Source organism: Chlorocebus sabaeus, chromosome 29 (assembly GCF_047675955.1).
Source record: "Chlorocebus sabaeus isolate Y175 chromosome 29, mChlSab1.0.hap1, whole genome shotgun sequence".
NCBI lineage: Eukaryota > Metazoa > Chordata > Mammalia > Primates > Cercopithecidae > Chlorocebus > Chlorocebus sabaeus.
In genome coordinates, this window is record NC_132932.1 from 9,844,600 (window position 1) to 9,860,898 (window position 16,299).

A 16,299-nucleotide genomic window follows, 5' to 3' on the forward strand; every position below is an offset into this window, starting at 1 on the left:
AAAAAGTCTGGAGTAGAGCTACAGTCTAGTTCTGGACTTTTCCATGAGGGAGAAATAAAATGTCTTGTTTAAGGCCACTTGCATTATAGATATTTTTTACTGAAGACCAAACCTAATCCTAACTGATGCACTGATGCAAGCTTTGTTTCACTCTGCTGAGCCCTCGACCAATCATTGTAGCCAATCATTGTAGCCAGTAATGTATGACGCAGGTAGTTCCACCAGAGACACAAGAACTGATTGTGAAAAAGAGATGGCTCCCCAGGAAAATCAGGGCTAGAGCTAGAAGAAATTGAAAGGATACTAGGTAAGTAAAGCATATACTTATCACTCTGCCAACATGGCCTGAAAACTAAACAAACTGGAGGTTACAACTGCCTTGATTACTATCCATTTCTTAAAAGAGTCATTCAGTTTACAATGTGCTTTCTAGCTATCAAGTTGCTTATCGACTTTGAAATACAAACAATGGCACCCAGAGTGAAATATGCGAAAGAGACACAGCTATAGAGTGATCCTAGAGATCCCCAAAAATCCCAGATCATGGTCTGCTGAAGAATGCGGCCAACTCAGCTATTCGGAAGCAATCTTGCTTTTTTTTTTTTCTTTTGCAACCGAGTTTCACTCTTTCACCCAGGCTGGAGTGCAGTGGTGCCACCTTGGCTCACTGCAAACTCTTCCTTCCTGTTTCAAGTGATTCTCCTGCCTCAGCCTCCCATGTAGCTGGGATTACAGGTGCCTGCCACCATGCCCAACTAATTTTTGTATTTTTTAGTAGAGACGGTCTTTCACCAGGTTGGCCAGGCTGGTCTCAAACTCCTGGCCTCGTGATCCGCCTGCCTTGGTCTCCCAAAGTGCTGAGATTACAGGCATGAGCCACTGTGCCCAGTCTACCAATCTTGCTTTTGAGGATGACTTTTCCACCTGAGGAAGACTCAAAAGGTACTTTGTTTCTTTGCATGCCCTTTTTGTTTGTTTGTTTTTTAAATGTAAACTAGTCAAACAACAAGGTCAAACAGAATTAGGCAGACACACATTTTCGAATTGAGGAGATGAGATTGGGAGGTCACTAGTGAAAGCTTAATTAATTAATTAATTTTTTTCTTTTTTAAGACTGGGTCTCCTCTTTGTCCCCCGGACTGAGATGCAGTGGTGCGATCACAGCTCACTGCAGCCTTGACGTCTTGGGTTCAAGGGATCCTCCCACTTCAGTCTCCCCAGTAGCTGGTACTATAGACATGTGCCACCATGCCCAGCTAATTTGTTTTTAATTTTTTGCAGAGACAGGATCTCCCTGTGCTGCCCAGGCTTGTCTCTAACTCCAGTGCTCAAGCAATCCTCCCGCCTCAGCCTCCCAAAGTGCTGGGATTACAGGCATGAACCACCATGCCTGGCAGTGTGGAAGCTTAATTTCAAAAGCAAGTGCTGGGGACGGGGTGTGGTAATTCAGGCCTGCAATCTCAGCAATTTGGGAGGCCCAAGCAGGAGAATTGCTTAAGCCCCGGAGTTTGAGACCAGCCTAAACAACATAGGGAGACCCCGTTCCTAAATCAAATTAGCTGGGCATCGTGACATGTGCTTATAGTCTCAGCTACTAGGGATGCTGAAGTGGGAGAATCGTTTGAGCCTGGGAGTTCAAAGCTGTTGCGAGCGGTGACTGTGCCACTGCACTCCAGGCTGGGCAACAGAGTGAAACCCTGTCTCAAAAAAAAGCAAGTACTGTTGGGATGGCTTATGCCAAATGGTTTCTGAAAACTCAGATAAAGTCATGAAACGTAGACGTGGCAGATCGACAAACCTTATGGCAAAACCCAGGCCAGTCTCCCTATTAATGCCTGGTGACGTCATATAAGCACTGAAATTGGAATGTGATGTTGAAAGATGACTCAAGTGATCCAGTTGGCAGAAGATCTAAATTCCTTGGAAATGCCTTCAGCCTTGGTTCACCTCTGCCCTGAGCTGGTTGGCTGATCTTCACAGTGCACAGCTATGGGATGAGAAAATCGGCTCTATCCTGCAAATCACGGGGCTGCTTCAGAAGCTGCTTGGCTACATCTCAGATGGACCCTTGGCTCTGGTGTTCTGAGCATGACTTTCTGTTCTTTGGCCTTTGCCCATCTATGATTCCACCAAATCACAGTCCAACTAGTAATCATCCAGAGTGTTAAAGCTGAAACAGAGCTTAGAGATCAGTAGAATACCAGTCCCCTTGTTTTCAGATGAGAAAACTTCTATACTAGGCTCTCTGGGAATATTTCTAAATGCAAGATACTTCTCTTGCCCTTGAGCAAGAAATGTTCTTGTTTTGTTTGTCTTGTTTTCTGCCATGGCTGTTTTTGTTTCTTCTTCTGAAATTACCTATCCTAAAATCCTCTGTATATTTGTTTTTTTGTTGTTGAGACAGAATCCTGCTCTATTGCCCAGGCTGGAGTGTGATGGCGCAATCTTGGCTCACTACAACCTCCACCTCCAGAGTTCAAGTGATTCTCCTGCCTCAGCCTCCCAAGTAGCTGGGACTACAAACATGAGCCACCATGCCTAGCTAATTTTTGTATTTTTTAGTAGGTACGGGGTTTCACCATGTTGGCCAGGCCTGTCTTGAACTCCTGGCTTCAAATGACCTGCCCGCCTCAGCCTCCCAAAGTGCTGGGATTACAGGGATTACAGGCTTGAGCCACCGCACCTGGCCTTCCTCTGTATATTTCAACCAGCTGAATATATTGAACCTTAAAACAAATGAAATTGGAAGATCAGTGAAGGACTTCACGTGTTACACCGTGTAAAGGACATGATCTTATATTTGATATAAAGCAATTAATCTGAAGAATTTTCATCAATCTGAAGGTACTATTTTAAATAAGAACCTATCAGTCTACAGTGCTAGGGCACATAGCAAACAAATTGAATTAAATAGGCAAGAAGCCTCACTTCAGATTGACAATACCATGCAGGTTGCTTTAGGTCAATGGAAATGAATGTTCTTAATAAGCATCATCTGCATTTTCTCCATTGCCCTCAGATGCAGATAGATTCATGAGCACCAACGTACCCATTTCAGGTAGCCACAAGCCCAAGAGGGCATCCTAAAGACCAGATCAGGATGCATATGAGAAACGAGACAGCTTCATCCTCTTTTACTCCCCCTCTCCCCTCACATGGCCCATATCAACAAAGATGTAGCATGGTGCCTTAGAAACTGCTCTTTTTTATAAGCTCAGAGTCAAGTTCATGACTACTCACAAGAGAATATGACTTTATGGAATGCCATTTTGTATTCTTCTTGATTTATTTTATTTGTTCCTAATTTTTTAATTTAGCAATATGATTTACATTTTTGTTAATCACTTTGAATTCTTTATTCAGGAAGGTATGACTTGTATTATATGTTATACCAATATAATTAATGTCTGTGCATTAATTATATACAATTTAGGAGTATGACAAAAGAGAATAGGCTTTGGAATCATACTGCCCTGCTTTAGATATCTGTCCTGCCGCTCAGTACCTATGTGACCTAGGACAAGCTATTCACCTCTCTGAGGTTGAGTTTCTTCACTTGTGAAGTAAGGATGAGAATGTATCTACCTTGGAAAAGGTCACTGGGACTGAAGGTAGTATAGGTGAAATACCTTGTACATTGCCTACCATCAAGTAGTTACCCATGTATCATTAGCTGTCCTTATTTGTGAAGTGGCTCATCTGCAATGTATTTAGGGGTGATTCTATCTTCTAAATAGGATTGAGCATTTCCTGCCAAGTCAACAAGGCTGAATCTAGCAGTATCAACACTCCACTATTTCCCTGTCTCAATGCAAAAGTGTAAGCTGTGACCATTTCTACAATGTCATATTGACACTGGAAGAGAGGGAAATAGGAAGAGCAAAGAGGAGAGGAGTCAAAAAGACCCCCTGAATTAATCTTCATGTGAGTAGCCAACAAATGCCAAGTCAACGGAGGCTCCTCACTTGCATGCTCACTGGCCAGGGTCAGTCTCAGCATCAACTGGAAACTTGTAAAAAGTGTCAATCAGAACCTCTTACTGTGGACCCCAGGAACCTGTGATTGAACAAGCTCTCTGCATGACTCTTGAGAAGCACCGCTGGAAAACAGCAATGTTGGAGGATACCTTTAGCTGTCAGCCAGCCCAAACAGAAGGAGCCAGTAACACCCAGGTTGGATCCAGGCCCCAGGACTATTTATTTGCAATTGCAAAATGAGTTTTTCAATGGCCACGTTCATATTTTGGAAAATTGAGTTTTCAGGTTATCTTGCAAAATGCTAAATGATGGCAACACTGAATCTGCATTTCCACAGGATTACATTTAACAAGAGTTAAATCACAGTGCACTTCTTTAGAACCAGAACTTTCTAGTTTGTCATAGTCCCCACCAGTCCCTCTTATTTTACATCTGCTCCACAATGCCCATCTCTAGTCCCAGCAAGCCCCCTGTGAGCATTTGGTTTGGCCACTCCTGATCTAGTTCAACCTCTCCACTCCCCATTTAGGAAAGTACACTTAGGGTCAGAGAGTTTAAGCAAATTCAGTTAGCAAGTTAAGAACCAAATAATGTATTACAGAAATCATAGCTACTATTGCCACAACATTTGTAAAAAGAAAAATAATTTGGACCGGAATGCTAATTTTGTGATACCTTCTATACTATAGCTCTGCATCCTTATCGCTTGTCACTAACCTTGATGTTCATTTTCATTCCTCCATGACAGAATGTTATTTGAATAAAGGAGGCACAGTGAGATTTGCTGAGTTTCACAGGGGCCAATGAAAAACACAAGCAAACAATTTTGCTCTCACAGTGACTGGATCTTATCTTAGCATTACATAGTCAAGGTGTCTCATTTCTAACAAATACCAGAAATTACACTTGTAAATGGCAAGTACGTGTCTGCAAAAGAAGACATTTCTCAGGTATCCATAATGTAGATATTTAAAAGTTTCCCAGGTGATTCCATTTTATGCCACCAGGTTTGGAAAACAATGATTTGGTCAACTGTGACATAATCCAATTATCCTCCCTGCCACCCTAACAGATGGCATGATCATTTTGAAAAATGTTTTCAAGCCGGTTGAATTGTGAGTACTTCCTTATATTGAGCTAAAATCTACTGCCTGCAATATCTGTCTTCTACCTACTTCCCTTAGAAATCCATTGCATTTTGCCTGTCCCGATCCAATTGTCGCTCAACTGTTCTATAAGTGATTTGGTTTCTGCACTGAGATCCACTGTGGTCACCAACCTCAAGAGATAATAATGAGATTCATCCTCTATGGAAACCTTGTTCTCCAACAGGCATAGCATTAGGGATTTTGGATCCCTTCTGTCATATTCTCAACAAGCTAGAGAAGTGGGTTTTATTACCCATTCTTTAACTGCCAAAGCCAGAACTGGGACTGAGGCAATTACGCTAGTAAAGCTATGTTGGCCTGGCATCATTTGGTGGCTGGATCTGGGCACATTTTAAAAAAATTTTTATTTTTAATTTTTGTGGGTACATCACAAGTATATATATTTGTGGGGTACATGAGATGTTTTGATACAGGTGTGCAATGCAAAATAATCACTTCGTGGAGAATGGGGTATCCACGCCCTCAAGCATTCATCCTTTGTGTTACAAACAATCCAATTACACTGTTTTAGTTATTTTAAAATGTACAATGAAATTATTGTTGACTATAGTTACCCAGTTGTGGGATCAAATAGTATGTCTTATCCATGCTTTCTATTTTTTTGGTACCCATGAACCATTCCCACCTCCCCTCAGCTTCCCACTACCCTCCCACCCTCTGTTAACTATCCTTCTACTCTCTATGTTCATGAGTTCAATTGTTTTGATTTTTAGATCCCACAAATATGTGAGAACATTCGATGTTGGTCTTTCTGTGTTTGGCTTATTCACTTAACATAGTGATCTTCACTTCCATCCATGTCATTGCAAATGACACAATCTCATTCCTTTTTATGGCTGAATAGTACTCCACTGTGTGTATGTACCACATTTTCTTTATCCATTCATCTGTTGATGGACATTTAGGTTGCTTCCAAATTGTGGCTATTGTGAATAGTGCTGCAACAATGGGCATCACATTTTTTTTAAAGTGGAAGCTTCCTGGTCTAAAATACTATCTTTCCAGGTTAAGGCTAATAAACAAGTCTTAGCATAATTTGTTTTAGATCTAACCTCACATCGAACCAGCTGGAAGGGGAACCTTGCAAGCTGTCTGCAACGGCTTGCTGAGGACCAGGGTTTGATCCATCATATGCACCCACCTGTAAGTGTGGGGTGCCAGGAGATGAGTTTCTAGGCCCTTAAACATGAGACAAGAGCCCTGGCAGAATCAGGGAAGAATAACTAAGTATTCATTCGTGAGAAGCCTTCATGCGGGGCTGGATGGCAGGCACTAAACGTGAGTTTTAACTGGTAAAGGATGCACTGTATATGGAACGTGAAGAAAAAAGGAGACGGTTGGAGGGAAACAAGCCTGGGATTTGTTTGCTTTGATTTTGGTTTATTTTGTTTTTTGCCAGGCCCTGTTCTGTTTTTCTCCACCATTGTCTATTTAAAAATAATAAGCAAATAAATAAATAATTTTAAAAGGAGCAGTAATCTCTAATTCCAATGAATGCTCCCCCAAATAAATTATAACAACTACAGGGTGGTCTAGAGTGCTCAACTAATGTTCATCTTCTTTTAACATGTAATCATCTACAGGGAGAGGAGACGTCATAAAACCTTATGCACTCCCCTGCTTGGGGTTTTGTGCCTCTTTGTCAATATAGCGATTAATTTCAGAAACTTCACAAATTTTTCGTAGGATTTTATGTTATGGTACACACCTTTTGGGACCATGATTTTTACTGAAAATGCATTTGTAAGAGGTTACTTTTATACTGTTTAGAGGATGGATTCAAGTGTGTTGAACATACTCTATCCCAGATACTGTTTTAAATTCTACCAAACAGCCATTTTATATAATGCTCAAATGAAAATTAAAGGTGAAGTTCAATTTATGTTTTTGTTTTTAAATAGCTGATATGAATTGATTTTTTTAATTGAAAGTTATATGATTTGATGATTCAGTCTCAATAACAAAAACAAAGTCAGTTTGCAACCATTTGATTTATTTCATGTTTTGTCACTCTGCTATTATTAAATTAGTTCACCTTTTAATAAAAATAATTTCTAATGTTGAGAAAATACAGGTAAGTAGAGAAAAGCTTTATTAAGATCATCAGTATTAAAACTAAATCCTTTTTTCTCATTAAAGGAGACACAGTCAATTTAATTAATGCACATTAATCCCTAGTTGACATTAAATTCATCTAAAAATCTACACTCATATAGATTATTAACACCAAGGCATAAAAAATGTTTAAAATGATTAATATATAGATGAAACACATTTCTAGAGGTTCAAGTGATTATAATTTAAAATGTTCTATAAATGAACTAATCATTTGAGACAACTTCTTCAGTTTATCAAACACTTTTGATTCAAGGGGGACAAAAGACCAGAAAAGTATCTCTCCTAAGGAAAAAAAAAAGGACAGAAAATTTTACTAGGATATTGATTTAGAGTTGATATTTATCTCTAAATTAACTTAAAATCATCATAGTTGAGCCCAAAATTATCTTTACACTTACATCATTTAAATTCTTATTTCTGAAAGAAGACTGTATTTTGTGTAACCTTCAGATGTTTTCACCTTTACTTTTTCTAGAAAAGGAGAATTATTATACGCCAATAAAGAATTCACCCCCAGCATTTAAAAAAAATGATTCTAGATCGTAAAGCTGTTTTGTTTTAAAATATCTTTCTGTATGAACTTATTTTAACTGGACTTTAAAAACATTCTGACCTCTAATTGTAAGTATATTCCAAGTGGCATATTTTGCATTCTGGTTTTATCAATCTATTTTCAGGCTATAGGTTACTTTACAAAGAATGTCATCATGTATTTTAACACTAATTTCAAATAACGATCTCATCGCAAGTCCAGGCCAATCGGGCTTAGAAAAGTTTAACTTCTATTCATGAGCTCTTTTACATAGGGCTCAAATCTTCCAGCAGAGCAAGACAAGCCAAACAAAATAACTGTCTTTCCAATGTACGTTGACTTAAAGAACCTACCTTTCACATTAAATAACAACAACAAGTAGACTTGTATTTTATCCAGCTTTTCAATTTCATGATAAGCTCTAGAGCTAATTAATTTAATAGACTACAAGATGCCAATTTTCTTTATTTACCTTTTTTGTCTTGATAAACATTAGTGTGCTTGAATGGACACCTCTATTTTCCTTGGAGTTTTAAAGCTTCCTTTCATGTATGTGAAAAATGGCTAAATATGTCAGGGTTTATCAAACAGAGCCTTGCTTTTTTGGCTGGTCCCTTTCGCCTTATCTAGCAAACACATTACCCTCTCCATCAAAATGTGGCAGAGCAAACACTGCAGTGGGCCCGCACACATAACTAGAGCTACCTTTAAACAGCCTCTAGACTCTTTAAACCCAGCTAGAAAGCTGATTAGGTCCCAGATCTTTGGGTGTTATCTTATTTTTGATAGCTGTGCTATGAAAAGGCAATGAAGAAAAGCTGTCTAATAGGGAGGCACGTTAAAGTGTCTGCTTACTTAAGTGCTGTGTTTAAAAGGAAGAAAAAAAGAGAACTGTGTAAACTAGTTTAACTATTTGCTAAATCTCAAAAGGAACAATGTTTTTAATAAGTTTATATGGGACTTAAAGGAGAACCATATTTTCTTAAATTTCAGCCTTCACATACAGAAAGCAACAGATCACCATGGTTTATTTTCCTTTCCAAAAATATTCTAATATCTTTGTTTAGGGTCTTTTGTGCAAATCTGAAAAGATTATTAGTCCAAATATGAGAAAGTCAAAGATTTATTTCAGGCCCATGGAGCAACCATGAAAAGACACAATAGGAAGTTATGCGTATTTCACTAAAGTTACCTTTATCTTTATTTGAAAGGATGAATTAATTAAGTAAAGAGTAAGAAAACAGCTACTACTGAAGCTGAGTTTAAACAGCTAAAATTCACTTTGTATATGAACTAGAGCAAGACAGATGACATTTAGGAGACATCTAAACCTCACACAAACTCCCCCTTCTTAGAACTTCACACATGTTTGGCATGCGCACCAAGTAGAAGCAGACTGTCTTGCAACGTTGAACATGTTGAAAGGGAAACATGTGAGTAGGACGTGGAACACCGATTTAAAGAGAGGAGGGGTGTGGTTCCAAGTGGCAAAGTGAGCATGAACACGTGTCAGAAAACGCCGGTTCCCGTCTGGACTTGTTTGTGTGAGTTAGTGTGGGGAGTGACATAAAATGAAAACTACGCATACCTGAGGTTTTGTGATCGAATGTAACAAAACTGAGTCATATTTTATATCCATGGAGGGTGACCTGGAGAGAAAGGGAAGGTACTGTTAGCTGCCTTTCAAACATCCTGGTTTCACTTCAGCTGTGGTCTCAACTTACTGTCTAAAGTGGCAGAGCAGCTCAAAACCAGAGAGAAAGACACCCCATAGTTGAGGTAATGCTGATACCATTCCCAGTCGAAACTGGTTTTGTCTTCATTTCAAAAGCCAGCGTGAGGGGTGTGGATCAAGCCCTGAAAGATTTTATTATTTCATTCCATTAATTTTTACACCAAGATCCTAGTTTAAATCAATATGCTAACCTATTATCAGGACATATATCTTTCCATTCAAAATAAATTCAAACTTGGACAACCTAATAAAAGACAGTGCCTGGCACATATAAAACACACATCCTAAAACCCAGAGGATGTTAAAAATATGCTACAAAGGACTTAGGTACTTAGCATAAGGCAAAAATGAGGAAACAGCATGCTGACATCCTTACCAAATAAAGTGGCTGGATGGCAAGTCACATTGTGGTTTCTCTTTAGGGGCTATTGGTAGCTTTTTCTTGTGATTTGGTGTATAGACATTTTCATGGCATTACCCCCACTCCTTAGAGCTGCATTTTAGCTTGGCATTTACATATAAGGCTATGTGGTTTATCCGAGGCTCAGGGAGCCAGGACAGTGATCACTTTGCCCCTTTGGGGCAGTTTTGTTAATCTGATGCTTAAGCTCAGTGCAGATTTGAGCAAATCCACAGATATTTAAACAAGGTCTTAATAGAAACACTTCAAATTTCAAGTTTACGTTTTGAAGTCTAGTCACAACATTTTACATGATCAGAACAAAAGCACTGTTGTCGATAATAATATTAGCAAGACATTAATGCCTACTGTAGGCCATGAGTAACAGCTGATGTATGTCTAGAAATTGCTACACACCAAGCACACTTTAAGAGCTTCATGTAAGTTAACTCACTTAATCTTGACAGCAACCCCTGACATAGGTAATATTGTTATTTTACAAGTTGAGAAAACTGAAGAACAGAGAAATGAAGTAACTTGCCCAGAGACACACAGCCAGGAAGTGGCTAAACTTCAAAGAAGTTCATTGTATGTGTTTCTATGTGTGAGCATGTATTAAATATGGTCAAAGTGTTTCCTTGAAAATAAGTAGAGCCCCACTAAATTAATTTGACTCTCCAGGAGACAACATATGAAATTATTTTCTGCTTTATTATGGGTAATGTACATAATATTCTATTAAATAAATCTGACAGTTGATGGCTTTCAAAGATTGATTTTCAATGCAAACCAATGATTTCTAATTTTTTTGGAAAATGATTACAAATAGATTCGTGTGGTACCTCAAAACTTCTGTGATTAAAATGTGTAGATTTTGTACATCACAAATTGGCTTTTCTTTCACACCTTGCTTGGTCTGCCTTAGTACCCCTAGCTGCCATTGAGTTAAGGGTAAATATTATCCTTGACAGCCTACCCTTTCTCTTTCTCTCTGAATATTGTATCTGTACTTGCTTTTGGTTAATGGCTGGTTTCTCACAGAAAAGTACATCTTTCAGAGTTTTGAAGTATTTTGGACTTTGTCACTGAACATCATCTAAGGATAAATAGCAACATCTAGGGATAAAAAGAGTTGCTGTACATGATATTATCAGCAAAGAAGGCATACCATCAGAATTTCCCAAACCTCCCCTAAACAGGAAACATTAAGAAAGGCTTCAGCGCCAGCACGAATAAGGGACATTTGATAAAAGAAGATATTAACTGGAATGAGAAGTGTACATCACATTTGGTTGATGTCTTTATCATCATTTTCAGGTACACAATCAAGCCAAAAGGTATGCTTTGGTGAATAATTACGTTTGAGAATGAAGAAGTTTTAACGATCAATGTTGCCATCGTCTCCCAGTATTAACCTAAAGGCTGAAGACCAAAAAAAAAAAAAAAAAAAAAAGGCTGTTTTAGATGTGTTGGATTATTTGGGGAGCAATTATGTACTTAACATCTTTTTTTAAATGCTGTGAATCTCCACCCTCCAGTGCAACATTATACACACATGCAATTAACCACCTTGGTAATGTCTTTCCCATCTGACCTAGAATGACAAAATAAGACTCTAATGGGCAAAGAGACACATACCGGTGCTAAGATTGCCTTTTTAGACTTCAAGAGTCTCTAAAAAACAAACGCAAAAACACCAAGCACAATAAATAGCATCTCTGTCACTGGAAATCAGCACAGGCCTGAGATTTCACTTTTGCACTCATAGAAAACAAAATATTGCTAGCCAGAATAATAGTAATCCAAGATGATGCAAAGAAAAATGTGTCCCAATTTTATCATAGCAAATAAATTTTTAAAACACACATTAGTTGGTACATAAACATGTGCTCTGTTGATGTTAACAAAAAAAAGAAAAAAGAAAGAAAACTGTCAAGGAGATGGCTCCCACCTTTTAGAAATCTCACAGGAAGTAATATTCATTGTTTCTGCACTAAGTCATGCTAATTTCAGGTCACAACTTTCAGAACTGCTAGGATATGCCCAGGCCATTGGGATTATTTATTTGAAAAGACACAAATATTATGAAAGCTTATTTTACACACTGAACAGATTGTCACCTGGAAAAAAAAATGTTTCCTCATCCATGGGGTTTGGAGTGTGTAGGGGTAGTATAAATCCAGTTTGCTGCCAAAGGACCTTATAAACTAAATCCCAAAGCAACTTCAGGAGAGAGTCTGTAAAAAAGAATCATTTTGTCAGCCTTTCTACTGCTTCCACACCCCAAGCCTGCTATTGAAAGACAGAGAGTGAAAGAGAAGAAAGAGAAGCCCACACTATTTGATATTATCCCCACCACCACTCCACCCCCGTGCCACCCCCCTACACACACACACTTAAGGAAATATTGCTCCAGCCATAGATTTAAAACGAATAATCTGATCACATTTCAGGAAACTAGGGTAAATAAAGGTTGTGTGCCCTGTAATTATTAATTATACAAACTGAACTATCTGCAGGGGCATTTAAAATATTTGGGGGTTGAAGGTGGAGAAAGGTTTCTTGGCAGTAGTTGTTCATTGAAATCTCTTACAGGATTTTTTTTTTTTTTAACCTAGTCTGTGATGCAGAACCCGCTGTGCTAAATTATGAACCAAAGGCTTTGGGGTGGGAACAATCAATCAAAATACCTGGGGTAGTGTGTAATGTGCATGCTCTTGTCAGCGTGAACAGGCTGCCCCTGAACACAGTCCCCCAGCAGGTTAAATAAATATGATACCATAGACAAACCGACAGGATCACACGGCTGCATCAATCAGCTGTTGATAAAACACAATCTCCCTTTAATACACGCTGAGAAAGTTATTTAACACTTACAAAACCCATATCCATTTCTTGTCCTTTTTTTTTTTTAAGTCTTCTTAGAAAGTGTAACTCTTTTAAAGGGCAAGGAGAAGTTGCAAAACTGGCGGGGGTGCGTGATGCTGATTTAATGACACCAGGAAGGGTGAGGCGCAACTATTGAAGTAGGTAGGGGGAACAAATAACGGCGGTTGGGGGCGAGGGAACTGGCCAAAGGGTCGGTGAGAATGCAAACCACACCTGAAGCATTTCAAGGGATCTTGAAACCCGTGGGTACCTTGTTGGAACAATTCCTGCAGTGAAACCCCTGGTGCATTTCAATTCCGCTCTTAGTTCAGTTCATTTCAGATCTGCAGTTTGCGTGCATCTGGAGCAGATGAGAAAACTATTCTGGATTAATTGGGGGGAAAATACCTGGGCAGGAAATAATTTAAAAGGGAGGAACCTCCCAGGGAGCTTAAGAGAAAAAGCAACCCCGTAGAGCTGGTGGTAAAAGGGAGATCTTCGATGACTTCCCATCAGTGAAACTTGGGGGTCAATAACAAGAAAATAGGAAGACAATTGCCCTGAGTTAGCAGCGAGGATGTTTGCGCCTGTGTGCTTTGTGGCTTAAGAAAAGCTCCTCGCTATGATTAAGGACTCCACTTTCCCCACTTGCGAACAGGCAAAAATGAAAGGCGTTGGTGCCAGGGCCGTCTTGAGTGCCGGCCCAGGCTGAGCTCTGACTCCAGTCGATTTTGACTTTAACCTTCCACTCGCGCCTGGCGTCTGCAGCTCGCTCGCCTTGCCCCAGTTTAACCCCAGGCTCCTCTCCTCTGCAGTGCGGCTCCGCGCGTCTTTGTGAGGACCAGATTGGGGGTGGCCGCGCGCTGGGGGAGGGCGTTGCACGTCGAGAGTGGGAGAGCCTGGTAAACGCTGACAGACTATCTCTTAACAAGTGAAGATTAATGCCCCATCTAAAACTAAGCTCTCCTAAGTGCGGTCGGTACAACATAAACACTGGGAGTGGGGAAAGGCGTCGCCTGCCACTCAAATAGTACGCTCTTTCCTAGCCTGTTGAAATAACTCGCCGGGGCAGCTCGAGGTGTTGATGGCCACGTTTGTCAGCGCGTCGTGCCCTTCTCGGGGGCGACAGGAGCTCGGAACTGATCCAATCTGGGCGTTCCCTGCCCCAGTCAGCGCAGCTCCTTCCAGGTCTCCACGAGCCTCCCCTCCGGTTTCCCGAAGATCCACGCCGGGGCAGAGTTGGGCCCCGGGGTTTAGGGTTCGAGAGTCGGCGGATCACTGCAAACTGGAGCCCCTGGCGTCGCAGGCTCCCCTGGGCGGCCGGTGCCAAGTGGGCTCACATGGAGTCAGCTGGCGACCCCGGGACGCGGGCGGGTGGGAGTACCTGGCGCCAAATCCCGGCCTGATCCGCCGCCTTGGCACCTCCCAGGCGCCCTACCCATCCCTACGACCAAATCTGAGGCCCGTGGGGCGGGCAAGGGGCGGGAAGGGATGGTGGTGAGAGTGGGAGGTAGTAATCTGGCTGCCATGGTAGCGTTTTCAAGCCCGGAAATTCGCTTGGGGTTCGTTAACACACGCGCTTGGGGTGGTCCCCTCCCCGCGGGTACAAACCCGTCCTGCTGCAGCGGCGGCCCAGGCTTCCGTGACTTGGCGAGGTGCTGGAACCCTTGTAACCTTTTTGGAGACTTTGCGCTTTCAAGAGCTCTTTACCTGAAACTGACACCCGCAAGCACTCTCCGGGGGCCTGTTGGGCAGATGAAGTGGCAGGGCCAGGCGGGGCCTGTTGGCGAGACACGGGGACATTTGTCATGGGTGACCCGGCGCCTCGGCTTCTGAGCCCACGCTGGCGCGGGGAAGCCCGCGCTAATGTAATAAAGCGAGAGCGACAAGAGGAAAGGCCTCTCTTGCCCCGGGGCCGCCACATGCTCACTCCGTTTTACTGTCAGGGCTGGTCGAGGCTGTGGCTTCATTTCATATTCCATTAATATTTACAGCAGCTATTGAATTTCCCATTACAAAGTTCACCATACACACTGCTAATATGAAATTTTAATACTATTGTGCACATTATGAAAAGTCCCACCATTAAGAGGGGCGGGGGAGGGTCCTAGGGAGAAGTTGCCCTGGGAAGTTACCCACCACTGAACACTCAAAACTCCCCCCGAACGTATTCATTTGCAACTATTACCATAAAGATGTGAAACTATTACCAAAAAGATGTATTTTATCAATATTGAAATCAAAAACAAGTGAGGAAATTAAGTGTGTACCAAGCAGGCTGACTAAATGGAGTCTACGAAGTTCTGTGTGTGTGAGAGGCTTTGCCCCTAGGTATAGATGTTTCTGTTTTTCCACTTCGCTAGTGAACAAGCAGAAGTGTACAGGTTGTGTTGGGATCTGGCTGCAGTGGAGGCTGGAGGGCTGCTGGGACAGATGTGTGGCAGTGGTAAAGTGCCTGCACTCTTCTCTGGGCATCCCTCTCCTTCCATCCCTCCACTCACCTCCAGCCTTGGTCCTCAGAAGTTCCCAAAGCTCCAGTCCTGAAGGTGACCCCAGGGAACCAATTCTGCCAAGAACTGCGAATCACCTATTTCTCCCTCTGTGGTGTTCAACTTTTCAGGACTGGCACCCTAAGATCAGGTGGTGTTTCAGGGGTAGGGTTTTCCATGTGATGTGCAATCCTGCGGAGGAACTTGGACTGAAAAGGGGAGGAAGAACCGAGAAAGAGAGAGAGAATGTGGCCTGGACACTTAGAAGTGTTTGTTCACAAAGCCCAAGCCCAAAACCTTGCTGCCTAAAGAGGCCCAGAGGTTGGCAAAACAGAGGTGGAGTTAAATTTCTCTTTCTGTCCTTTCAAGGACTGTACAGTGAAGCCACAAGGTCAGGCGCATGGCAGCTTCCAGCTCCAAGGGCACTTTGTGGCACAGAGGGGCAGCCAGGCATCATCCTCCTCTGCAAGAGCTGGCAGGCACGTCCATGGGCATGCCCACCTCCTAGTCCAGTTGGAAGCCAGCCTAGAGCCATTCCACAGCAGGTGCCCGATTGCCACTGGCTCTCTGAGGTGCGTTGGGCCTTCCCACTTTACCTGGAAGGACATTCAACTTCCTCAGAGAGCCAACTAGTTCCCATGCCTCTGGCTTTTTGCAGGTAACCTTGCCCTAGAGTGGGTAGATAAAATAGAAGGAAAGCACATGCATGTTGTTTGGGGGTAGGATATGCCATAATTTCTCTAGTCTGCACCAAGCTTTCACATGGCCTGCCCACCCACCCTCACACCATCCCCTCCTCACACTCCTCAGGGTGTAAATTAATGACAGTACTTTGAGCGCCACTGTGGTGTCTTAATAAGCTTCTATTTCCGCATTGAGAGGGCAATTTCTGAATCTTTAGGTTACTTTCCTGCTAAAGGAAAATGACAGTGCCAGAAAGTAAAGATGGGTGACATTTCCATAGGAAGATCTGGTGTTGATTTTTTTCTGGGTTTTAAAAAATATTACTAT